The 27,406-nt window shown below is 35.7% G+C and overlaps 1 pseudogene; it reads left to right on the top strand.

Annotated features, from left to right (window-relative positions):
* The window catches only part of LOC122133880, a 28,773-nt pseudogene extending 7,289 nt beyond the window's left edge, over positions 1–21,484 (top strand).
* The last annotated feature ends 5,922 nt before the right edge of the window (positions 21,485–27,406 follow it).

Genomic DNA, 27,406 nt, shown 5'->3' with positions numbered 1-27,406 from the left:
AAAAAGCATCTTTTCTTCATGATGAACATTCTCAAAGAATCCATGTATTTTGATGTGGAACATAAATGTGCAAGAGAGATTTAAATAACATTGGTAAATATTTGAATTTCCTATCGTAGATGGTAGTATAACAGTACTTGGATTTGTTTTTGGAAGGCTCTTAAAAGTTGTAAAATAGACACTATTTTTGCAGTTTTCACATCACAGCTCCACAGTAATTAAGCTCTGATTCTTTCCACAGAACTGATTTGGGATACACACAGGATATCTTTATGATGCTGGAAAGATGACGGCATAACGAAGGGAAGTTAAATAAACATGGCATTGCTGCACTTCTCAATGAAGATTAAATGCTAGCATGGTTGTTCTATTGTGATTCACAACATTGTTGTGTTTTAATTACAAACCTGTCCCTGCAAACAATTCCTTTATTTTTGGCATAGATGCTTGCCATTGATACCTGGAACTTCTGGACGTTTTAACAAGTTCTCTCCGAATTTTTTTGATCACATATGCAGTGAACATACTGGGGTGTGGTAAAAAGCAATTAATAATTCCATCAATGTAAGACATGACATCATCAACCGCTGGCTTTTTTTTTTCTTTCCTCTCCCCTCCCTTCACAGGATGCCTATAAATGCTGCGTAATTCATGCAAAACTATCAAATGCCACAGATATCACCTCCTCAAATATTTGATAAAAGGCTCTTTTTATATTGCTGAATCACTTTTGCTCTCCTCAAACTGAGGGCGAGAAGCACATTCTCACGACCTTGCAAATCCTAGAGGGCAAACTAGTTTCATCCACAAGAACCGTTTTATCCTCACGCTCTCATTGATCAAGATAAACACAAGACCAGCTTGATCCTCTTGATCTCAGGGGACACAACATGGATCCTTTTCTCCCCCTCCTGCCCTCCCATCACATCACTGATAGACTTGACGCGACAGTCCCTTTGAAGTTTCATCCCTCCGCCACATACATCTACTTATTCTGGAATGGTCGTCAATGGAGAAAAAATGCTTTTTTGGGTCCAGATGGTGTCTTTACGGCATCTACCAGCAGGGGCTAATGCAACCATGGCTAAATCCAGCCAAACCATGATCTCTTGCAGTTTCCACATGAATATTAAAAGATCTTTTTAGAAACTTTCTGGCACTCGGCTCCTTTTCCGTGAAATCATGTGCTTTTTCTCACCCAGAGGATGTTGACTGCAGACATATTGACAGTCAATCTAACGCGTCATCATTTTGCAGCCATTTAAATCTGTTAGAAGAGCCATTTTCATTTTTCACACCTTGTAAAAAACATGCAAGAGTCCGTGCTGGGAATGGTGAAACTCACTAAAGTGCGTGGTAACTGTGTTAGTCAGTGGGCGGCCCGGCACTGATTCATTCTGTGTGCAAGTGTGTGTTTGTGTATGAACCGATGTGTTGCTGCGATGCTGATGCAGCTGAGATATGAGATGTTCTCATTAAATACACTTACACACACCCCAACCAGGCAGAATAATGAATGACGTGCAGCTTGATAATTACTGTGAGGACGAGTCTGGACAAGTTTATATGTATGCAGACAGAGTCTGAACCATAGGCCTTGTGTGTTCACTTCCTGTTCGATTATGGCACAGTGTCATTTATATTCTCTTTCTCAGTAGAATTTCTGGGTCTGAACAGGGTTTTAGACTAAGCCAGACCCATTTACACCAAAATGAAGGACATCGGCTTGTGATTGCATATCAGATGATATGACAAAAATGTAGCTCATGGTTCCCATAAAAATAATGTTTGTTCTTAAAATCTCACAAGAAATATGTCCAGACCACATTTCACAAGCAAAGCAAAGCAAAGCAAAATAATTAAATTAAATTAAATTAAATTAAATTAAATTAAATTAAATTAAATTAAATTAAATTAAATTAAATTCATATTTATCTAAATTAAAAGAAATCTTAAAGAAAATTAAATATATTTTTTGACTAATACATTTTTTAAATGCAAAGAAATACTGTAAGAAAATTATTTCCTTTATTTTAATCAAAATAAAGTATCATAACAAATACTAACACAATGTATAAATGCTTTATTTAATCCATTTATTTAATATAATAAATTTTATGTAATTATTTACAATTTTAAGAAGTGCAATACATTGATATGAATGGGTAGCTTAACTGACTTGAAAATAATATAAAATCTATATAAAAATATAATAAAATGTGTAATGTAAAACAACAATAAATAATAATAAAATGTATGGTTAAGGCTTAGTGGTATCCTTCCTATTGTTAAAAGATATGATTCCTTCTTTCTCACTTTTGATTTTGGGTAAAAAATGACCTGACATGTTCCTTGACCGGTTTTGTTGTACCATTACCCCTCACAGGCATTACTGTAGGAGCAACGACAGACACATTTAACCACAGAGTGGCATCTGGTTGTTTGTAATACAAAATACAAACTAGCTAACATCAAACAAATAACACCTCATCAAAATGATCCTATTTCCTGTTATATTTCAAAAACATGCAAGTAAGACAAAATGATCGATTCAACCTGATCCGGTACAAGGTACGGTCTGTATCAGTCATCATTTTGAAAGAGGACCAATGGCAGAAGTTTTCCAACAGTTAGCTTTAGAACACAATTTTCCTATCTACAATCCTGAGAAAAAACATGGCATTTATTTATTACTTTTTTTTTTTAAAAAAATAACAAAACCTTCTTTCATTCAAAAATTGCCCAGTTTTCTAAAAGCCTTTTAAACCTTTTGTTTATCTCTAAAAAATTCATGCCCTCAGGAAAAAAAAGCCTTCTTGGCTTTTTAGTTTTGTAAAGATAAGGAAAAGATGTCATCTGTGTGATCCCAGCAGGTAATGGTAGACCAGTTGTCAAGTTTGTAATTGTAATTAAGCCCTATTCGAAAAAACCTGATGGGAAGTTGACCTAAATAATAACTCAAAAACAAAATTAAAATTTTTGGCTTAAAATAAGTCTAGAGTAGAAACAAACGTTTACAATACAGTTTTTTTACAAGGTATGACCGCTGCCACCTAGCGCATTTACCTAGCCAGCTGACTCCAACATCCCAGTGAAAATTTCACCTGGAAATCTGTGTATTTGTTTTTTCAGCAGCCTCCCTCTTGAGAAGTGAGTAGGCGCTGCCATTTAGAAAAGCGTGGTAAAAAAATAATCCAGCACCCGTTTGAACGAAATGCCTATTTGATGCAGAAACCCAAACTTTAAACCCGAGCAAACGCATCAACGCCCGATTGCTTTCGACTGTGTATCAAAAAACATAAGTCATGCAGAGGATCTAAATCACAAATCCCTGGCTGTAGTGCGATGTTCCATAAGCGGAACTTCATCAAACCCATTACTGCTTGATTTGCTATCAGGCAGCCTGGTTTCATGTTTTTCTGAGGTCTGCCGCCAGGAACAGGGCCAAATTTCCTCAGATCCAGCAAAACCCTGTGTTGGGACAGCCTGGCTCCTGCGCAGGCCATATGCAAAATTAATTACATGTTTCCTTCTAGAAAACCAGTCTCACCTACCATTTTTTTTGTTTAAGATGGCTTCAGCCGCATTCAAAACCTACCTGAAAAAAAATAAAGCATTACCCCCCCTCCGAAAACAATTTTGAGCGGCCAAAAGTTTTAGATAATAGGACTTTTTTTACATTTATTGAAAGGCCCTCTCTGAAAAAAAAATGCTTACCAAGGCTGCATTTGGAAAAAACAATATTAAGTGCATTTGAAAAATTTTTTGTTCTATTTGAATATATTTTAAAATGTTAATGTTATAATGTGTCATTTTTTTAAAATGCCCATTTCTTTTTTATCATTGCTGAAATGGTTTGTTGCTTGTGTTTGTATGATTTAAAAAAACAGACATATAACAATTTGAAAATATCTAACAAATATGGTTTACCCCCCCCTTTTATTCAGAATAGTAATGCAGTAATTTTTTTTAAGGACAGGTACCCAAAACACTTTATAACTGTTATTTGGGGGGCCATTTAAAATTAATGGCAGTTCATAACCTGGGGGATTCATCGAAGAATCCCATTTTTTTCCACAGTTTTCCACAACAAATCCCCCCATGTGTTGAAAAATTTTCAGCAGACTAAAGTTTTAGCATCTCCGAAAACTAATAAGAACTGAGTACCAACAAAACCGAGGCAGCCAGCCAGCCAATATTAGAATGAGTTCTGAATGACTGAAGTAATGATGCTGAAAATTACTTTTCCATCACAATAATAAATTACATTTTAACATTTATTTTAGATATAAAACAAGTTGAAAACAGAGTGAAATTGTAATAATATTTCACATATTACTATACCTGGTTCGATTGGTTTTTGCAGCCATTGGTGGGCAGTAGAGACATTTAAAACACCTAATTATTCTAAAATTTTGGAAGGGATTGTAGTAACTTTTTCCTACAGCAGTTCACCCCCCCCCTCTTGGAGAATCCATACCTTCTTGCTCCATCATGGGGCCAAAGTTTGTATGGGGCCTAGAGTTCAAGTAGAGCTTAAACCTGTTTTTTTTTTGTGTTTTTACACCGTGGCAACAAAACTAGTAGAAGTTTCTGGAATGGGCGTTTTGTCCCCCCCCTCTCCGATTAAGAGCGTTTCCCCGGTTTTTTCCTGCTGTGAGAGCCAAATGAACGGGAAAACAGGCGTGAGGGCAAAAAGACTTGAACATTTTTGAAAAATGAAGCTATGACAATTCCCATACAAAATCTTAAGTAAGAGTGGTTTTTTTTTTTTTTTACAAGCACCAGGTTTTTCTTTGAATTGGCACTTTTATGCCGTTGTGGGGCTTTTATTGTTTTTGTTTGCGTGCCCTTTTGGGTTTTGGGGTGTGTTATCCTGTTTTTGGTCCCGCCCCCCAAACCTAGGGGTTGAGGTCCCAAAACAGGCGGAGCCCCTTGCAAGTCGGCAGCGGGCAAAAAAAAAACAAAACCCTGGAAAAATTCTGTATTGTTAACGAGCTAAGGATGTTGGAATCAATGTGTTGTTTTTGTCCAAAAAACTAGTCAGTCAAAAAGCAAATAAACCGTTTGCTTGAATAACCTTCTCAGTTAGGAGCCACAAAACTAAGGTTGGGTCACTGTGGGTTTTTTTTTGTAAAAGACCGTTGGCAAACCATTTGAGTTCTTTTAATACTATATAAAGGTCAAACAAATTGCAAGTAGCAAAAAATGACATCATTTATGGCCCCATCCTCGTGCTTTTACTTTTATCCCTCAGCGAAAGAGAATGGTGGATTTAATTTTTCCAAAGGTCCCCCCACCCAGAGTTTGGGTGGTGGGGTGTGCTCAGATGTGGTCCTCTAAGAGTCCCCTCCTTGTATCTGCTCCATTTCAGTTCTGTAATTGGGGGGGTCAGTTATCCACGGGGGGAAAACTATTCTCAAGAACATATGAGTAAAAATGACTTGGAAGTTTTTTTTATAGGCCAATTTTTTTTTTGTCTTGGTCAATTAAAAACAGACAACCACCAAAAAAAAAAAAAAAAAAAATCCGATTTTAATGTTTTATTTAATTTAATTGGAATCGCATTATTTAATTGGATCATTTCTTTTTTTTTCATTTGTCCTAATATATGAAGTTGATTTTGTTTTTGGCCTATTAACTAAAAAACATAAAAAAATAAAGTATATTGACGTATTTTGGTTATTTTTAGCTCCTATAGACAATTTTTTTTTTTCAAGTTTTATTGGTAATTGTCAGCAATTTACATTTTTTTTATTTAATCATATAGTTTTCTTGAATATTTTTAAAGAGTATTTATATAATATATATATATATAATAATATATATATATATATCTATATATTATATATATATATAAGACCTAATATAAAATTATTACCCACAACCACAAACGCTCTTCTTTCCATGTCCTCACCTCACAACCAGACACACCAACCCACACACACGATCACACCCAACACACACTAAACGATGATAATTATAGATGAAATTAAATAATATTTTTTCAAACAAGGCCCAAATTTCCCTTATTAGTCCCCCCAAACAATAAATAAAATTAAAAAAAAAAAAAAGTAGCGTTCACACTTTCTAGCTTGCTCTTACTACATTTAAAGTGGAGTCATTTTTTTTCTTTTGTTTCAAGAATGTTTTTCAATCTTGGCAGAAATGTAACTTTTGAACATTTACTTTTTACATAGTTATTTTAATTTTTTTGAAAATTTACTTTTTTTTTTCAAAAAGTAGAAAGAGGGCCCGTGGAAATGAGACTCCAAGCCCATTGACATGGATATGATCTGTGGTCCATCCAGCTGCAACTTTATTTCTCAAATGAAAAAATTCAATCAAAATCAAAGAAGCCACCGATGGGCTCATTATGTTATCATTTTTGACCCTCAATTGTTCCCCCTGGAACAGCGTAGGTAATGGCCTAAGCGGGTTTTGTTTTTTGCTTGGTGCTGAAAAAACCTGTTTTTTTAAAGGGTGATTTGGTCAACCTCTATCAACCGCTGTACAGTCCAGCAAAACCCAATATCGCTTTTTCTTTTTCCGAAAAACACCATACGCCTAATAGCATTTGCCTCCTCTTCAAATGGAACTCAACCCGTTGGCGTTAATTTGAAGGCCCAATCCACGGCCTCCTTCTCAGAGAGCGCCCGCGGCTCTTCCTTCTTGCCCTACGTTCTTGCGTCCTGCCCTCTCTGACCTGTCCAGCGCCCAGTACCTGTTATCGGGCGCAGCGGCCTTTTTGCGCCGAGTCCTCCGTGGTTCATCTGTCAAACGCCCTCAAATCCCCCTCGGCCGCCTCAGCACCAACCCCCTCAGGCTTCCGGGTCTTCATGGTTTTCCGAGATTCGCAAAGGCAACCCCTGGCGAAGCTTGTACCCAAAGCCTCCTCTCTCCTCCGCCTCATCGATGCTTGCCGTAGGTTAACAATGTTCAGCTCAACACGGTTTTCCCGTCCCTGTCTCGTTCGTTCCGATCCCCCCAAACTCCAGCCTCCTCCTACATACAAAAGGTCCCACACAAGTCCTCCCCGCCGCCCGGGCAATGCAGCTTGCTTGCCGTGCGATAATTAAGTTAAGACAAGTTGTGGTGGCTGACATAACGCCGGGGGACGGCGAAGCGACAGAAAACTCCCCCGATGGTCTCGCAATCAATAATCGAAAGTTTTGTTTTTTACTAGGGCGCGTCGGGCTGTCCCGCCAGCCCAGGAGAAGTCGAGTGCCCGGGTAGGGTTCGCCCAAGGCAGTGCTGTGCGGGAAGTTTCCCTGGGTGCTTGTTATTTCCTCCTCCGAACGTTGATCACCACAATGGCCGATACTTGCCTTGTACCGTTCCCCCCTTGGCCCCTCGCCGGTTTAACCCTCTCCTAGTCCCCACTGCATCTTCCAACCCGGGGACGCGCCATCTAACGGCTGGGTACCCCATTGTTCCAAAAATTTCAACATGTGTTTTTACGATCGGTGCATTGCCAGGGTCACCGTGTGTCCCAAGAGTGGTCCCATATCCCCCACCAAAAGATTTTCCAAAACCCCCTTAAGTGACTTTGTAAGATCTAGAGTGCGAAACGCCCCTCCCCCTCCAATAACTCCAATATCCCCGACCCCCCCCCCAAGACTCCGATGGTTTGAGGGCGGTGGTCGAAAGGGTGTTTTTTTTTATAGTGTTCATTGGGCGGCAAAGGTGTGCTTGGCCTGGACAGCGCCAGTCCCATCCGTCGAGCTTCTTCGGCCTTCATAAACTCCATCGTCCCCCCTAATTGTGTTTTTTACAGCTTCCCCTGGAAAAACAACAACCCCGCGGCTAACACGCCCCCCCCCCCCCGTTTTTTTTTCTTTTTTTGAGACGGAACAGACCGAAAACCAAGCGGCAAGATCTTGCCTTCAAAGCCCCATTGTCCAGTGGCCCTTTTTTTAAAAATCGGACGGTGCCGGGTGTTGAATAGTCCCCCGAAGTTAATCCCCCATTTGAATTTTGCCGGATCGCGTTTGTGATGACGGGGGCCCCCTGAAAGAACCCCCAGGCTTCCGCCATCAAACCACGGGAGGGTCTTTCCCATTCCCACAGGGAGCCAAGAGGCGCAGTCCCTAAAAATGTGGTTTTTTTTTTTGTTTTTTTTCCAGGCGAAACAAAAAACCTCAACATGTTTTTGTTTCTCGGGGTGGAAGACAGCACTGTAAAATGGAAAGCAGGCCCGTTTTTAAAAGTTTGTAGTCCCTTAGAAATGAAACTACAGTCCTATTATGTTCGACTTATTAATACGCTTCATTGTAACTGAATAACATCACTAAAATGCAATTGCATTGTTTTTTTGTTCCCCTCCGTTCGAAAAAAGAACTTTTATATTGCCAACAACTAGCCCCTATTCAGAGAACTGGTCCCCAATTGTGAGGTCTGTAATTCCAAGGGCAAAAACAATCCTGGTTACTTGTTAGCGCTAGTTAATTGAATGCTAGTTTCAGTAATTGCTTGGCAGTTAGCAGCCTAAATTTAAATACTGTGTGAATTTGGCCTGTAGGTTTCCTAGTATGTAATCAACCAAATACCCTTAGGCCGGGGACTTAAACTTTAAAAAAACTTGGTAATTTTTTTGGTGTGATAGTGTTACTAGAAAAAAAAAAGATATATTCCCCTGGCAGTGGAATGGTTTAAAAATGAATAGGCCCCCCTACTTGGGAATAATACTTGGAAAGGCATTACCAAAGGTGAAACACCTTAAATATTTTTTTAAACCCAAAAATCTCCCCATAGAACTTCATCAATAGTTTTTTTACTTTTCCACAAAACTACAGGATTGTTTTTTTTATGGAAGCTTATTTTTGAGCACATATTGTAAAAATATAAAAAGTAAAGTTTTTTTTTCAGAAATGGGCAGATAATTTTAAAAAGAAAACATTCCCTGAGGGGAAAAAAAGTCAGAATTGGCCAATGTGTTAAAGAGAAAATTTTGATTAAAAAAAAAAGGAAAAACGTTTTCAAATTGTAAAAATCTGGGTAAACCAGACGCGTTTGAACTAAACTTGAATTTCCCCTGGCCCAACATAATTTTTAAAAAAAAATGAAAAATTTAAATTTATAATTTGATTAATTTTGAGTTTATTTCTTAAAATTATTTTTTCTTGCAATTCTGAAAAAAAAGAATTGAGTCTGAATGTGAGATATAGACTCGCAAATGTGCAAAAAAGTCTGAATTGTGAAATATTAACTCACCTTCAGAGAGAAAAAAGTCAAAAAAAAGGAAATTTATTTCCCCACAGAAAAAAAAAAAAAGAAGGTATTGCAAAATTTTAATTTTTTTTTATGTATGTTTTTTCTTGCAATTGTGAAAAAAAAATAGGGGTGAAAAAAGTCAGAATTATTCCGTGTCAGAAACAAAAAAAATGAATTTTAAATATGTAAGTGAGAATTAAGTGGGGGAAAAACTCTGAAAATTCTGAAAAAAATAAACTTGTTTTATTCTATTGCAAAATAAACTTCCATAAATAGTGACTAAAATGTGATAAAACCATAGTAATAATAAATAGAAAACCTTCCGGTATTTAAGAAGGTGTACTACTATACATAACAGTAAATGTAAAACAGCTTGTCATGCACACTGCGCCCCTATTTGTATGAGCAGCAGGTAACCTTGTGTTTATGCTGGAGCTCAGCTTGTGAACCTGCTCCGGGTCCATTTTTAAGGAAAATGGGGCGAATGAGGAGGAGTGCACAACTAAAATCAGAGACATTTGCCTGGGAGGCGTGTATGACCGTGACACATGGAGTTGGACTTAGGGGAGGTGATTTTTTTGGAAGTTTGGGACATTTGTGTACTGCCTCCCAACTGCAGACCCTGAAAGGAAATACATGCATATGAATATAAGAAATCATCACTCACTGTGTTTTTATGGTAACCCCGAATTCATAAATTAATGAGAAAAGCTTTTATTTTCCATTAGAGAGCTTTAAGCTGTTTTGGGACCAGATACCATCCCATTGCAATTATAGACATTTAATTAAAATAGTTTTTATATTTTGATACAGATCAAAATTGACTAATATAAAAGTGCCTTCGGTTTAGATATAAAGGTTATTTACTTTTTTTTTTCTTTCTGTAGGCTACTTGAAACTGCCATTTCTGAGCAGCCAGAGCCTGCAATGCTTATGTCTGCCTATAGGTGGAAGCAAAGTGTTTGTAAATAAATAAAAAAAAAAAAAAAACTTTTATTTAATAATTATCCTGGCCCAATTTTTTAAAATTCCAAAGAAGACTGTCTGTTTTAGAAAATTTATATATTTTATATATAATATATATATATATATATATATATATATAATTATATATATATATATATATATAATACAAAATAAGAAAATCAATTTAACATGTCAAAACGTACCATCTCTTAATAAAATTCTTATTGTGTACACTTTCCTTTTAATAGTATAAATAAATAAAACAAAAATAATAAATAAATAAATAAATAAAACTACATTAGGAAACATATTACAAATTTAAACTTCTTTCTGGTGAAAAAATGTTATATTATCTATTGTAATATCAAATTCTATTATAGTTACTAAAAAAAAAATACTAATGTGCATATTGGCTTTAAAAATAAGACAAAAACCAAAATAATGTATTTTTTGATTTATTATTATGTTTAATATGTCCATATTTGTGTTGTGTGTTTTTTAATTATATTAATAATAATAATTTTGTATGCTTTAAAGGATGGGAAGATTTTATTACTCTGTATTGTTCCACTGGATTCTATAACAAAGTTTGCTTATAAATAAATAAATGATGATAAAGGAAATAAAGATCACCCATCCGATTTAATTGGCTAATGCAAAATTACTAATGCATTTTTTTAATTATTATTTTACTGTATGAATTGTTTTCTTTATCTTTCTTTATTGTCTCCATAACCTTTATATTGTTATGCATCCAGGAATTACAGACATTGTGCAAAGGACAGTGGAGTGGGTGGCCATTTTACGAGAATTTTGAAAAGGGGCATCTGTGATAACTTGTCAGGTGACTTGGTGAAAAAGGTCAACTCAAAAATCTAATCCAAAAGTAAATGGCACCATGCTGTGCCAGTCTGCTGACCTTGAGGTTTGAATGTTTCTGGGAGTACAAACTGTAACTTGAAAATGAAATCAATAATTGGAAGAAAAACAAAATATTATTTGTATTTAATGGGGTTAAAAATAGCAATGAATGCATTTTTCTGAGATTTTTCCCCCAATTTTGTTAATCAGTATTTCAGTATTCTGGTATTAATTTCATAATACACAGTTTTCGCAATAGGCACTCTTCCACCTATAGCACCATTTTTATATATCTTTTTTGTACAGTGCGTTGTCCTTAAGTAAGCCCAATATCACCAATAACAACTATCTTTTGTCATAAGCATCCTCAACTTCTTAGAAACACCTCTCAGTTCACAAAAATATTTGTCTGGAAGTTTGCAAAATACTGCACATTTCTAAAGCGGGCATAACCAGTTGCCCTATCCAAACCCTCTTACAAACCAAAGCCTCAATTCCAACCATAGCGATGAGCAAATCATCACCTCCCACCTGCCAATGTGAATTAGTGATGCTCAGTGCGACTCATTCTCTCGAATCGGTTCTTTTGAACAGTTCATTTCAAACAACCGGCTCAAAAGATCGATTAATCTATTCTTTTACCTACGTAATCACGTGGTTCCTAAATAAAATACAATTTTATCAGTAAGGGTGTTTATTGTATTTTAAAGTGTCCATTATTTACCTCATAAAACACAGTTATTTAAACCTAAATATTATGTCTACATATTGCTACAGGGTTTACGGTTTTAAGGAGTTGGTGATTTTATTTTTGAAAGTATACGGGATCTTTCGCGGTTTAACGAGATAGTGAGTTCGTTTACACAGAGAGCAGTAGATACTGTGTACCTAATACAATAAAAATCAGCTTATACTAACAACTGATCAACGCGTTTACTTGATATTTTAACTCATAAGTGACCTTTAACCGAAAAAATACCATTTTCCGTGAGTTACATTCAGACTTTTTGTGTTATGACACAGATTACAGTTAAAATGTCAATGTAAATGCTTTCGGTAGTTGTTGATTCGGATTCTATCCGTTTCGTGAGCGAGTCGGTTCATTCAAAACTGATTCATTGAGAAGATTCACTCACAAGAGTGGTTCATTCACGTATCGGAAACCGCTATCGTTTATTAGGCTGCGCGCTAGAATACGGGCTCGTAAAGGAAACTTTTCTATCGTCTTTTATTGAAGTCTGTTTTATTTATTTCCGCCAAAGTCAGTAGGCATTATGCTTATTAACCTACATCCCACTTTTGCACCGTTCTTTCGGTTGCCAGACGGCCCCTTTTTTCTAGCGAGTTTATACCACACTCAGCGGGAGTCTACGGTTTCAGAACCAGAGAGATTCCGGAGAAAACGCTGGGCTTTCCCCAGATCCCGCGCTTAACCAAGGTTGATAACTTAACAGTTACCTGCCTCTAAAACGTCTGTGTTATTATAAGTCATGCTTTAGGACCCATAAAAGGTAGCGTCTTACTTTTCTTAAAAAATGCATTCTTAAATCTACATTATAGATGCAAAACAAAACCTGCAATGCTAGCATATGTTGTGTGGTAATGTTTACAAGCCCATTCCGCTGTCTGTCTGGTGTAAACAGATCACGGGCTGGGGGAGACTGGTGGAGGCCTATCGACCACATGGACCAAAATAGCTAAAATTAACCCCTTTGCTCCCCCCAAACCCCCGTGCGGACAGCGTTCCCGGAGATCGGCCTGTTGAACGGAGCCGTTCATGGAGTCCTCAACACCACTGGCGAGTTTCTGCTTGTTTCTTGACATCCTTTCATCCTTTTGAAGTTGGTCAAAAATATTTATTATATATTACTAAACGTATGTTTTCCCGGGTTTTAAAGGCGGTTAGGGCTGGAACGGTATATGGGAGTATGTATTTAGTAACAATATTGGACTTGGGCTTTATTTCATGATGTCGATTTGCACAAAAATAATTTTCACATGGTTATTTGGTGCAGAAATGGGTTTACATAATTGCATTAACCTTAAATTCGGTTTTAGGGGAAGAATTAGGGTTTTTTAAAAGGCATAAAGTGCACTCTTGTATTTATTAACGCACTTACCTTTTATAATAATTTTTATTATTTTATTTATAATAGAATTTATTATTTATTATCTATTTTATTAATTTAGTTAACATTTTTTTTTAGTTTTTTTTATATTCGTTTTTTTGAAAAATTTAATATTTTATTTATTTATTTTAGTGCTCTCAAACTATTAATCCCATCCAAATAAAAATATTTGTTTATATAACATGTATGTGTAAATGTGCAAAATTTTTATGTATTATAAATACACACACATACAGTATATATTTGAAAAAATTTAGATTGTTAAAACATTTTGCCCTTTTTATTCTTATATTTTATATTATATTATAAATACATTTAAACATAAACATAACATATTTTCCTTAAATATATACATGGATTTCTTGTATTTATATATACATAAAAAATTACACAGTATACACAATATTTATGTAAACAAAACTTTACTTTTGATGGGATTAATCGTTTTGACAGCACTTATTTGTTTATTTAAGATGAAAAATGTGATTGCAATTTAAAATGCTATTTTTTTTTTTAATCTATAATATTTTTAATTGGTTTATATTCAATCCCGTTTAGTCTAACTTTTTTTTTAAGTTGTATAAAGTGAAGTAGTATAATGGGCTGATGAATCTGTATCTGTTGATTTATATTTTACCACAGAATATTTTTAAATAACACTCCTTTCATTTCGTCCATATAGTTCTTTACATTTCTTCTTGTCTTTATTGAAGGATTGCGGCATTTGGGGAAAACCGAGGCGACCTCAGAAAGGTAGTGCCTATCTGGAGAGAACATACTGTTGGGAGAATCTCAGTGGAAACCACTCAGCTCCAGAGCTTGCAGGAAAGAAGTGGTTTGCAGACCCGATTTGAGGGGCTCAAGAAAGAGCCGTTTTCCCCCAGAGGAGAGGAGACAGCTGCTAAACTGATGCTTGAATCACAGGTAACACAACGGTTTGCATTTAGTCACTTTTACTTTGAATGCCTCAGGATGCCCGTTACCTTTGAATAGCATGTAAATCATTAACACTTGATTTTCCCCTGGCATCAACAAATGTACTTTTCCTGTGTTCGCTTTTAAAAGGGAATTTGACCCACTTTTTAGCCACCAAGTTTGCCACTGTCAACGTATGGAGGTGAGGGAGCAGAGAGCATGATGGGATTTTTCCCCAGCTGTTCCGCTCTTCGGCGTACAGTGGAGTGACAGACGTGGGCATGGGGGAATGCCTCACCGGGGCCCTCTCACCTGCTTACCGGATTACTTTCAGGTTCCCTCCAGAGGTTGATACTTATTTCTTCCTAGCAAATTTCATGTATATGCAAACTGGATAACTGGATTAACTTACTGTTTAAAGCATGTCTTGACAGCCTGCTGCTGTAACGTATTAAGTCAGATATATACAGTCTACACATAGAGAACCACTTAATTTAATCCTGGAAATAAAATGTTTTTAGTTATTTAAAAAAATGGGTTTTTTTTTTTTATACTAAAGGTAGCATTTAGGTGCTTTATTAAAGGGATAGTTCACCCAAAAATGAAAATTCTGTCATTAATTAAATTTCGCCCTCATGTTGCTCCAAACCTGTAAGACCTTCATTCATCTTTAGAACAAAAATTTTACATTTTTGATGAAATCCGGGGCTTTATGATCCGCTGCCGAACGCAACGTTCAAAGGGTCAGAGGAAGTAAGGATATTATTAAAAATGTCCATGTGACATCACTGGTTCGACCGTAATGTTATGAAGCTACGAGAATACTTTTGTGCTCAAAGAAAAATTTCATTTTTGGGTGAACTATCCCTTTAAGACAAAAAATAAGACATAAAAATAAGAGTAAACAAACAACGTGTACAACAGTTTAAACAAAAAAAATTTTCTATAAATAAAAAAAACTCTTAAAATAAACAAAAAATAAATAAATTCTACACTAATGAAAATCCACAATAACTACTCATGGCACATATCAATATAAAATTCATGTTAATGTTATGCTGGAAACTTAATGTTTTTTTAATGAACATCATATTATGCAATGTAAATTTTCACTACTGATCTTACTTGGTTAATTTGTTGTATGTATGACTCTAAAGGATATTTCACACAAAATGTAAATTCTCTCATTATTTACCTCCCTCTCATTGTTGTTCCAAACATGTATGCATTTCTTTCTTCTGTGGAACATAAAGAGATATTTGGAATAATGTTGGTAGCCAAAAAGCTTTGGTGACCACTGACTTCCATTATATGGACAAATAAAACTCAAAATATCTTCTTTTTATAAAGTGAGGTCTTAGAGGTTTTTTGGCACAACATGAGGGGGAAGTAAATGATAACAGAAATAAAAAAAAAATTTGTTGTTTTTTTGCATGCACATCCTTCGGTTTGGAGTCCGTTTTCCTTGTTTTTCTACCTTGTTCCAGTTCCCCCCCAATGGGTGTTATGCCATCCCTCCGTTTTTAATTCCCTCCCCAATTTTTACCTTTAAACCCCTAATCCTCCTGAGTCCCCAATTCCCTCCCCCTTGCCCTCACTCCCTACAATGAATAGACCTCATTCTCCCAAAGAAAGACATTTTATTTTTTGTAAAGGGCAAAAAGTTCTGGGAGCACATATAATTGAGTCCGCTTTTTTTGCCTGCAAAGCCCAATTAACAAGCCTTTGTTTCTGACGAACAAACAACTTTCCTTTCATTTCTCGCTTCCCCTCAGCTCCTGTTTTTCCCCGGAAGATGAGGGGGTCCTCCCAGTGAGTTTCCAGACGAACCTCCTCCCTCTAAATTTGTAAAAAGACGTTGGCTGTCCCCCTCCATTGGACCTCCACTGTGGAAAGCTGGACTTTTGGGGCGGGACACGCTCTCCCATGTTCACATATGCGTGCCCCCTAAACCCCTCCCCCACCCTTGGAGGCCCCTTCACCCCCCGTGGTACGCATGGAAAGACTCGTTGCCCCCGTTAAGCAAGTTCAAACAGTAGGGCCGGATAACTCCCCACGATCCTCAATGCACCACCCTGGAGACAACAAGTCATATCTGCCCTGCCAAAGGTTTCCCCCGGAGCAAGGATCAAACAAATCGATTTTTAGGAAATGTCCCCCCCCCCTTTTTGTTTTTGGTTTTTTAGTGTCCTCCGATATGTTTACGCACTAGCCTAGTACATTAATACAACCATGCCCCTAATATATAAGTAGTTTTGTGGTTTATTTGTTTTTATAAACGTTACAGTTTTTTATTTTTTTTTTAAGTTTGTTTTTTAGTACAGGTTTCCACGGTCGAGGCCTTTCGTATAAAAAAATTCAGCCCAAGGAATAAGATAAACAGAAGACCCTTCACCCTGGTCAAAATCCGCCCCCCATTTTTAGAGTAGGTTGGGAAAGCATCCAACCTCCAAATCGTGAACTAATCAAGTTGGCCTACACCAACCTCCCTCAGAGGAGGGGGCCGATTCATCTCTTCCTACTGTAAGTTGATTGTTTTTGTGTGTAATTTGTGTTTATATTTTTTTTTTAATTAGTAATTTTTTTTCCACTGTACATAGATTTTTTCCCTTATATTTTGTTTGCCACCTTGAAGGATTGTAACAGTATGACCCTAGAGATTGGCCGGTACTGGGGTGGTTGTTTTTTCTTTAATTGTCCCTTTCGTTTTGTTGGGTTATTTTTTCACTGAAAAACCTAAATTATTTTTTGAGTAAAGGAAATACATTGTGCAGTTTTACATTTGTTTTCAAATCCGCAGTGTTGCAATCCTAATAATAGGAAAGTTATATTGTTTGGTTACTATAAATTTTTGGATTCCCCCAACAATGGCAGTTTTTTTTTAAAAGTATAGTTTTTTTTTTTTTTCAATAAAAATAATTTAAAAAGCAGTAAATTAAAGAAACTAGGAATTCCCGATTAGGAATCATACATTTTTTATTGGTTTTTGTTCATTTAAAAATAAAAAATAAATTATTTATTATTATAATAATAATAGTAAAATGGTGTCTCATGACAATACAGTAAAGTAGTTAAAGTGGCAATTAATGATTTTTTCTTTCTTTGAAAAAAAAATGTAAAAAAAAAATGGGGTTATTAATTTTATTTGTATGTATTATGTTGTATAAATTGTAAAAACATGATATATTCAGCCTAAATTTCTTGCATGACAGTAGCCACAGAATTGTAAAGCATTTTTTTATACATTGTTGTTATTATTAGTATTATTTATAATTGAAATAATAAAATTATTTTTTTATGTGTGGGAGTATTGAATGGGTTAAAAAACAGGCTTTATTTTTTGTTTTTAGCTGAAATGCTTGATTCGGCAAACCCGTGTTATTTTGAATCATTGAGATACAATATATTATTAATATAGAATTTTTTGTTTAGTTTTTATATTTATATTTTATGTTTATATATTTAATAGTTTTTATGTTTTCATTTTATTTAGTAAAAGTTGTTGTTTTTTTAGCAATTTAGTTTTTTGTTGTCATTTTTATTATTAGTATTTTTTATTTCTTATATATTTGCCTTTTTGTTAATTCATTTTCATTGTTTTGTACTTCAAATTAAACCCAATAAAAATAAAATGTTTACTTGGAACCTAGCTGACGTAAATAACACATTTAAAACAAAAAAGCATTTGTGCAGTTCTGTTTGTTGCGGTCCAGGGAAAATGTGGGATGTCAATAAGCCATGTGAATGGCGATGAGACGCTGAGGAGGTCCTCAGGGCGACCCGGTGGCCGTGGAGTACCACGCCTTCAAAAAGACGGTTTATGTATAGACCTGCTTTGGTTACCGCCAGTGGGCACAATGAGCTGGACGAGCCCTGTTTTCATCAATTCACGACCCCCGCAAGGTATAAAAGATAGCGTGGGTACCTCTACCAGTCACTCTGTTTTGAAAATTCAAATTTTTTTTTTCCAAATTCTTTAAATTTTCCCGTTCATTGCCATTCGAGGTCAGAAAAAGTATCCCCGATTCATATGCTGCCACTCATCGCGTGAGGGTCTGATGACAGAGGAGCCGCGTGGTCAGATCAAGACCACGCTACTACGCTATGCTCAACGACCTGGCTGTAACAACATGCCCTTCTACAGCCCTCCGCCCACAAACCTCCAGGGGGCGCTGGGAGGACGTGTGGGCCCCGAATAGAGTCTCCGTTCTGGTACACAGTGTAGCGCTGCCCCTGCTGCAGTTTCGTAGGAGCCAAATCATTAGACATGACCTGAGTAGATACAACTGCAGCAGTCATCTGAGAAAGACACATGTGCAGGTACTGACAGAACCTCACTCTTGACTTTGGGCCCCCAGTTTTGTGCTGTTTTTATTGCATTTGGAAAAAAAAAAAAACAAAAAAGCGAGATGACAATTGAGATGTTGAAACTTTTATGAGTATTATGTAACCGTAGGAACATCTGATACGTAGATATACTATTAGATTATATATATATATATATATAGAATTCTATATATATATATATGAATAGTTATATATGATATATATATGAATGGCTCTTCAAAAATAGGTTTTCTCAGTAAAGAATTGATGCAGTCTAGTTGATTTGAAAAACTAACAAATGTCTTGATCGTCAACAGGGCCGTCTGCAGAAACTGAAGAGGGCACAAAACGGACTGGCCCAGCGGACGCCCTGGCCGCTTGGCTCAATGCTGTGCCAGGTAAAGGTTATTTCCTCCTTCTTGCAACTGTTAAAATGAACACTAAAAAGAATAATTTCTGTTTTCAGTGTATCTGTATACCGATTTTGGTTTTCCCCAATCAGTGTTAGCCTTTAGCTTTTTCACTGGTTATTTGAAGACAGTTTTGGACCAACAGTATGTTAAAATAATAATTTTATAATGCTTTAGAATTTATTTCCTTACATAACAGATCATTATTTTAACTGTAGCCTAATAGAAGGATTCTTTGTCAGCTAATACAAACTAATATTAATGATAATTTCAGTCATAATTTGTGCAAATGTACTGGTTTCATTTCTACCTTTTAAACTTTTTTAAATGATTTACCCTAACGTTCAAAAAGTTCTGTGGTCGGTTTAAAGATTCTCTTATGTAACCATCTTATGCTGTACTTTATTTTATATATATAGAATATTCTTAAAGTAGTATTGCAAAGCTCAAGTTTTTGAGCATCAGTTAGTCCAGTCTTCGTGTTTACATGCCTCCAGAAATCATTCTAATATGCTTAAGAAACCCATTTCTTATAGTATCAGTGTTAAAAACGTGTGTTTCTGCTTAAAGGGAATACTTCCAAAATGAAAATTTGTCATTAATCCTTACACCCATGAATCGTTCCAAACGTTAAAGCCCGTTCGTCTTTCAACACATTAAGATATTTGATGAAAACCTGGAGGCCTGTGCTGTCCCGAGCTGCAAGTAAATAACAGTGCAAGTCCATAAACGGTAGGAAATTCTCGTCATAACATCCATCCTCACATCAGACGTGCAATCTGGTTAAGGAGCACAGGAACCTTTTTATAATTGAAGAAACAATAACGACTTATTCAATATTCCTTTGTCATACATTCCTCCTTTGTGTTCCCTACACCGTATGCCTGCGTATTCTCTTCTGTATCACTGCGCCACAAGGTTGCGCTGTTTTTTATTTCAAATCAAAGCTAAATCCATGTAGCAACAGCGCATCCTTGTGGCGTGGATGATACAGAACGAGCAAAGGAATTATTGAAGTCCGTTATTTTGTGTTTGTCTTTCTCTTACACACAAGTGTTCCCACTCACTTCATATACCCAGAGTGCCGTACGGTGCAGATGGAGTATTCTGACCATGACTTTCATACCTTTATGGACCTTTGACTCTGTTATTATACTTGAGCAGTCTATGGTACGCCAAGCCTCCTGATTTCATCCAAAATATCTGTAAATTGTGGCCGAAGACGAACAGAGCTTTTTACGGGTTTGGAACGACATGAGGGTAGTGATTAATAACCAAAATTTATTTTGTTCGTGGAGTATCCTTTTAATATTGGGTGGATGATAAAGTTCAAAAACACATTTATTTGAAATCTCTTATAATAATTAACTCTTATAAATGAAAAAGTCACTTTTATCCATTTAATGCATCCTTTTAGAATACTGTCTTTTCTGAAAAAATAACACTCCTACTGACCCTAAAACGTTTTAATCTCCAGTGTACATGAAATATGTTATAATCAAAAAAAAAAAAAAACATTTTATATATATTTAATGCAGGATTGAGTATCCGTATCCGTGGTCAGGATGTTGGCCGGGGCACATTCAGTCACGTCACGCTATTGGTTGTGTAGGTCCGAAACCAACGACATGTACATCCCCCCTCATCACATAAACTCTGAACCGAAAGGCCACTTGGAGTGAGCCACCAAACCACTAATGTTATAGCTTTTAAGTTAAACTCAAATCCACCAGCGTGCTCCTCATTCCTGAGCTTGTGGCCAGCACATTTACCTGCATATATTATTTTGTGTGTCCTTGTGTGTGTGTGGGCCTCGCAGGTGTGCAAACAGTGCTCCCGTTCTGAGGAAGCTTTTTGGGGTTTGAGTAGGGAATGAGCATTGCTCAGCCTAGACTGGCTGCCCATCGGGAGGCTCAGTTTGGAAGATTCTTTAAAAACGGTGCCCAGAGAATATTTGACACTTTTCTCTCTGGAGGTAAAAAAAAATGCAATCAAATACTATGGATCACAGTATCATTTGCACAACCTTTGGGTCAAATGGCTAACACATCTTTTAACCTAAATCCCATTTTGTGGCAAAAAACTTTCTTTAGGATGTATAGCGAAATGGCTCTTGCAGAAGTGGATTGGTCATTTTACTGCCACACGGATACGATGGGCCGGACCAGAGCATTCGTCCTTGCCGAATCGAGCGTTTCTTTACAGGTGATTTAATGCATGCTCCTTACAGGAAAGCACAACTAATCGGTTCGCGGAGGTTCTCACTGGATAATCCCGCATAGCACGGTTGCGACTCTCCTTCCTCCTGCGCTCTGTGACAGTCAAGAGAAGGTGTGGCGGTGACAACGGTGAACATGGGAGTGGTGCATCCTACCCCTGCCAGCTCATTACTTCCACCTGTTGCACCCGAGACAATGATTAAAACTTTCAGGAAGCCGCTTGATCGTTGGGGGGGGGATGGAGGGGCCTCTTCCTAAGACGCTGCTGCGCTTTTCTGTGCGTTCGGATGATTATATATTTAGATTTTTTTTTTTTTTTTTGTGAAAATTTTTTGTTTTGTAGTTTTTAATAAGGAAATTCACCTCTTTTTTTGCAACGAGGGGGCAAGTGTACGCTTGGCTGATATGGGACCAGGGACTTTCTTTGAAGCCTGTCATTGGTTGATCACTTCTGAAACCCTGCAAGGTATCTTCAATTCAGTCATTTTTTCGAAAGAATGTCCCCCTTATGGGCCCTGTTTATTTGATAAAAATATTGTGGAAATATATGTAAATTAAATACCTATTTGTTATTTGAGCTATATTTAAATTAATTTTAGTTCTGTGATGCAGGATTTGACTTTTTTGAGCATTGTTACTCCAGTCTTTTCAGTGTCACATGATCCCTTCAGAAATGTTTTTCTGCTTCCAAGAAACATTTCTAATATCACTTGTGCTGCTGATAAAACCGCATTTATTTGGAAATAGATTATTTTTGTAATAATGTTATATCTTTACTTGTCATTTAAATAATTAAATGCAGCTTGCTGAATCAAAGAATTTCTTTTTCTTCTGTATCTTTTTGCCTTGTCTTGCAGTGTCAGCGGGTACTGTTTTGCTCCGGTAACATGACTACGCCCCTGCTGAAACATAGAGAACTTCCAGAGGCAGAAAAAAACCGTCCGCTGATCGGGGGGAACTGTGTCCTTTCCCTACGAAGCCTTGCAACATAGCTAAATAAAATACAACAAACGCCAACGGTGAGTTGCTCATATACAACATCTTTTATCATCGAACAGTCTCATTGTCTTAAATGCCATGTGTTTTCTTTGGTTTCATTTGGCAAGTTGCTCTGTGAGGGGCCTTGTAAGAATAGGGGTGTAAATGTGTTTCCCAATGCATAGTGTTTTGAAAATGTGATGTTCATAACTACACACCACCAGATAAAAGTAAATACAAAAGTATATGTTTTTCGTTAATTAATGAATATAATGGGTTAAAATAGTTGGCATCTGATTAAGCAAATACAGTTTTACCTGATATTTATGTTTATTATACACACAATAAATTCAAAAATTTGGCGTCAGTAATATTTGAAAAAAAGCCTTCTTTTCACAAAGGCTGCATTTAGTTTACAGTATTTCAAAAAGTGAAGGAAAGCTAATTTAACAGTTTAAATACTTTTTTTTTTTTTTATTGTTAATGTATTTTTAGCATTAAGTTATATGTGTAGTGGCAAAGCTGAATTTTAAGCGCCGAAATAATGCTGAATTTTGTGCTCAGGAAACATTTTCTTATCACTGTGAAAACAGATGTGCTGCTTCAATATGATTGTGCAACTTGTTGATATATATTGTTTTTTTTCTTGATGCTAGAAAATTCAAGAACATGAAATCCTTTGAAACCTTAGAAATGTCTTTAATATCACTTTTTTTTATCTATTTAATGCATCTTTTATAAATAAAAATACTAATTTATTTGTAAAAAAAAATAAATCGGACTGACTTTTTTTACCCAAACCTTTGAACAGTTTTGTATATTTATTTCCTATTATAGTGTTGTGTTGCTAGTTGTGAACATGCAAATAGCAAAGACTATTGCAAACAAACATCACATTATATATTTTCCTTTTCCATTACAGAGTTTATCTGAGTCAAGAGGAGCCACAGAACATGGGCTGCTGGTCATTTGTGTCACCCAGATTTGAAAACGTTAGCCTGCAAGGTCAGGTTCACCTACTTCAGCTAACAGAGGGCCTATTAGCTTAAAATTTGATTTATTGCAAAATGATTGATGTTGTTCTCGTCATTTGTTTCCTCAGCTGAGACCAGTCAGCAGACCAGCATTACCCGCTCCTGCCGTGGGCATCGGTACTCTCCACCCTCAGCAGCATGAAGCCATCCTGGACCTCGCGTCTTTCTCCTGAAACCACGCAACCATCAACTTCAAGAAAGATCGTCTTATTGTAGCAAACAAGCTATGACTGGTACACTGACAACAAACGCCGAGCTCTGTTTGTTGCTAAACCGAGGCATATTGCAGGTTTGACTGTTTAATGCGTCCCCTTATTAGGTACAAGGGGACATCTGTTGGCTGAAGATTTCTTACTGACATCTAAATTAGTTTATCAATACACCATAATTGATATTTCAGAAGTAATATTTGGCACACTAAAATGTTATTGTATAGAAGAAATGTAGAAAATTTTTCAAAGCACTGTAAATTTGATATACATGCAGAGGGCGGAAGACTGAATGGAGGCAAAGAAGAGAATATAAATAATTATCGCTGTGGCGATGAGATGAATATCGTGTTGTGAAATGGTAGTGGCTCACGATCAAATCATTCGTGCATTAAATGTGTGCGTGTGAATTTGTTTGGGAATCAACTCTTTCCAATGAATGTAGAATCAGTGGAAAAATGACAAAAAAAAGAATTGATTGTTAAATGGTTACGAAGTGAAAGTATTAATTGAAAAATAATACCTCTCACAGAGCTCGAGCTTTGTACGCAAAGTTGCTGTTTGATAACTAGTTCACGTTGCTGTGAATGTTTGCCCATGATAAACCCATCCAATCCAATTTATGATTATATGACTTGTTTTCAGTAGTCACAGTGTTGTGTGGATGTAACTGAATTTGTACTTGAATACTTATTCTGGAGATAAAAAAATGAAATAAATAAAAATGAAAAAGTTGATCATTACCATTAACATTTATCATGCAAAGCAAATATTAATAATGAAACCTGTTTGTCGTTTAGCATATTCATTCTTAATCGACAATCAATTCAAATGAATTACAATTCATGTTTCTTTTAGACATTCGTGAAAAAATTATAACCTTGAAAAATTGATTCATACAAACAAAAGTAGGTAATTTAGTATTTTAACAGTATTACTTTTGTTTTCGGTTTTGGAATATTAAGCTGGTAATGTTAATTAAGATAGGACACTACAGACAAAACCATTGCTTTTATTTTTCCTACACTAGTCAATTATGAGATTTTGCTTGCTTAACGTCTTCTTTCTTAGGAAAGAAGAAAACATACCAATTATAGGTCTACATTTAAGTGTTAATTTGTTATACTTTTTCTCTTTAAAGCTTTATCCTTGAAAATTTGAGAATTTTCAGCCCCGAAATTTCTACTTTATTCAAAATGATTATATAAATTTATAAAAAAAAAAAAAAAATGGACATTTTTTTAATTTATCTTTTATTTATTTATGTTGTGATAAAAACACATCCAAAATCCCTTTGTAAAAACCTTAATATGTCAGCAAAATGAAACAAGGATTTTAAACCTAGCTTTATTAATGTTCCGACGTCTGTTCGGCAAATGAGTGTATATTTCAATAGCTAATCCATCATTTGCATATTTAAGCAGCCCGTGTCAGAGAACTTGTAGTAGTCTAAACCAAAACAACTGTCTTAAACGTGCGGTGGTAACTCAACTAGGTAAGTAATGGTGATGTCTTATTTGAACATTTTTATTATTAAATATTTATTATTCTTGTCTGTATTAGTGTGTAGCCTACTATTTATTTAAAAAGCCCGTTTATCAAAGTGTATCCCTCACTTGCAGAGTTTGTATGGCTAATGATGAATGCAGTATTACTCTCGATGCAGCAGGTGTACCGTTCCTGACGCAGTTTTTTCACCTTTCGTGTCGTCCTCACAGCCTTCACCGGGATTTCCCGGGGAAAACAGTTGCATCTTTGTCAACCGGTTGGGGTACGCACCCCCTTGAAAACCCTCGAGAACCGTATCAGTTTTGCGCGCGCGTTACCGTTCTGTGGGTTCACTCGAGCGCGGGAGGGGGTCAGGAGGCGGATGGATCGCTTTGCGTTGGTTCTGTTGGCGGTACCGTCCCGGGCGGCATGAAAGGGAAATGCGGGCAACATTTAGGCCCGCACACAGTCACAGAGACCGTACTGGTTCGCGGCTTTACCGTTTGTGTTTTGTTTTTCCTTGGGCGGGAAAGATTGCCGGTTAAGAAGGTTATTCGAGGAGCGTCACCCGGGAAGCCCTGGCCAGGGGAAGCAGGAATTGTAAAAGGCGGGAAAAAAACAATGGAGCTCGGGAAAGATATTTGAGTTTAAGGAAACCCGGACGTGAGTATGATAGTTTTGACATTGTCGGCAATATAGGGAGTCAATATCCCATTTGCGTTCCAAAGTTTCCCCCATAAATTCTAATGTTCAGACAGGGGGACATAATTAACTTTTCATCACATCAAACCCATTTTGCTGGTTGAATGGTTTAAAAAGTAAAAGTTATTTTCTGGCTCAGGGACTCGAGAAAAGGTTGCTTTTTTGCCCTCATGAATATAACGTTAGGAACGACGGGGCACTCATTTGCTGGGCCCATTAAATAGATATATTCATATTTGAAAAAAAAAGCTGGTATAGACTTTTGTATTAGCCACTCACTTTAAGCATATATTATTTTTCAGACTTAATAGCAGGTTAAAAAAAAATAAATAAAATTTTGCATCCCCCAGGTTTCTGTCACCCTGTTACAAAAAAAAAATTATAAAATAAAACTTTTCTATCTATCTATCTTTTCATAAATATAAATAAAATTAAATATTATATAATATTTAATATATTTATATAAAAAAAACTAAAAAATCCTACTTTTCTTGCTTTTTTTTTATTTTGTAAGGTTTGTCATCAACCGCCCAATTTTATCAGTAAATAATTGTGAAAACGGGATTTTTAAATTTTTTTTTTATTTTTGGCAAAAAACAACTGGATTTTTTTAAATACACAAAATAAAAAAAACACTTTTACTTTCCCCAAAATTTAAATAATTTTATAATATTTAATAATCATATCAATGTTTAATATTTGGAATATATTTTATTATATATATATATATATATAAATATATTTTATTATATATATATATATATATATAAAAGCCCCGGTTTTCCCCAACCCCGTTTTCCATCATAAAAAAATTTAAATGAAATGTAATTCAAAAATTTTAAAAAAAATAACATGTAATCATTTTTTTGAAAAAAAAAAAATCCCATTATTTTTAAAATCCACTTTTTTTTTTTTCATTTTGTTTTTGTCAGTCAACCATGTTTCCATGATTTTTACGTAAGCAAATCGATTATGACAGCGGGTTTGTAGCAAATCACTTTTCTTCTTCTAAAAACATTTTGTTTCATGACCTTTCCCCAAACTAGTAAGGCTAAATAACTGTAAAAATGCAACCCTGGACTAAGGGGAAAGGGATCCCGCATTCCCTTTTTTGTTTATATAAATGCAAGCGCAATTATACCCCGACATTAATAAGGTGTTTTGGTGTGGGCAATGTGGTCTGTATAATACATAACATGTAGCATTTTAAATCCTACTTAACCCCCCTTGGTATAGGGGGTTTTTTTGTGCAGGGCCCTTTTTCTGTCACTTTTTAAAATCCCACTCCGCAACATGGCCTATTTTTCAAAAAACTGTTCCCCTTCTGTTGTAGCAGCAATGAAATAAGGTTTCCGGTTTTCCCTAGTAATTTTCCTGAAATAACCAAGAGACATTTAAAGGGTGTACAGGGACCAAAAAGGCAGGTATTTTTTTTGTTCCTTAAGAGAGAAAAAAATTTTTCTCTTTTCCCTTTCACCTTTTTGTGGTTTTTTTATTTTTTTTTTTTTTTTTTTTTTTTTTTTACTTTTCCCATAAACTGTGTTAGTCTTATGACAGTTTAGCACCTTGTAAAGAACATGGATAATTTCAAAAACGGTTAAACAGGGGAATTGATTCAAAGCATCGGCTATTCTTCTTTTTCCCTTCTTGTTCTTTAATTTTAATTTTAAAATTTTATTTTATTTTTTTTTTTTTATTAATTTTTTTTAATATGCCCTTTTTAAAAATATATTTAAAGGCACAAAATTTTGGTCAGGCCTGATACCCCAAAAATTTTTTTTTTTTATTACTTTTTTTTTTGCTTTTTTTATATTTAATTTAAGTTTTCAAAACCGTCCTTTTCCAAACATCTAAAGATAAAATTTTGGTTTTAAACAACAATTGTGGTGGCAGGCAAAACATAAATAATTTTTTTTAAATTTTTTATTTTATTTTATTTTATTTTTTTTTGTTTTT

This window comes from Cyprinus carpio, chromosome B25 (assembly GCF_018340385.1).
Source record: "Cyprinus carpio isolate SPL01 chromosome B25, ASM1834038v1, whole genome shotgun sequence".
Taxonomy (NCBI): domain Eukaryota; kingdom Metazoa; phylum Chordata; class Actinopteri; order Cypriniformes; family Cyprinidae; genus Cyprinus; species Cyprinus carpio.
The sequence above is the reverse complement of the archived record's forward strand: the minus strand, read 5'-3'. Positions and strand labels throughout refer to the sequence as shown.